Genomic DNA, 321 nt, shown 5'->3' with positions numbered 1-321 from the left:
TCACGCTCCTGTTTCCGCTGAAGGTTGCTTCCCGGACGGACGCGGTGGGGCGGCCCCACGACTTCCTGTCCCTTCTGGCGCCGAGAACAATGGCCCACGCCCCCTCCTCACACCCGGGCTGATCATTTGGGGCCCCGTGGGGGTGGAGGTCCGTCCCGGAGCCGGGGTCCCGCGCCCCTCAGGGCCCGCCCGCCCTTTGTTGAGAGCTCCCAGCCTTATGAATGGCTGCTGGCGAGGGCCGGGGCTCGGAGGAGGACCCGGAGAGGCGCCAGCCCCGCCCTCGCTGCGCTCCCATTGGACTCCCTGATGGTAGGGGTGGGG

Source organism: Fukomys damarensis, unplaced genomic scaffold, assembly GCF_012274545.1.
Source record: "Fukomys damarensis isolate Sample0158 unplaced genomic scaffold, DMR_v1.0_HiC HiC_scaffold_37, whole genome shotgun sequence".
In the NCBI taxonomy this organism is placed as follows: domain Eukaryota; kingdom Metazoa; phylum Chordata; class Mammalia; order Rodentia; family Bathyergidae; genus Fukomys; species Fukomys damarensis.
This window is presented reverse-complemented; position numbering follows the sequence as displayed.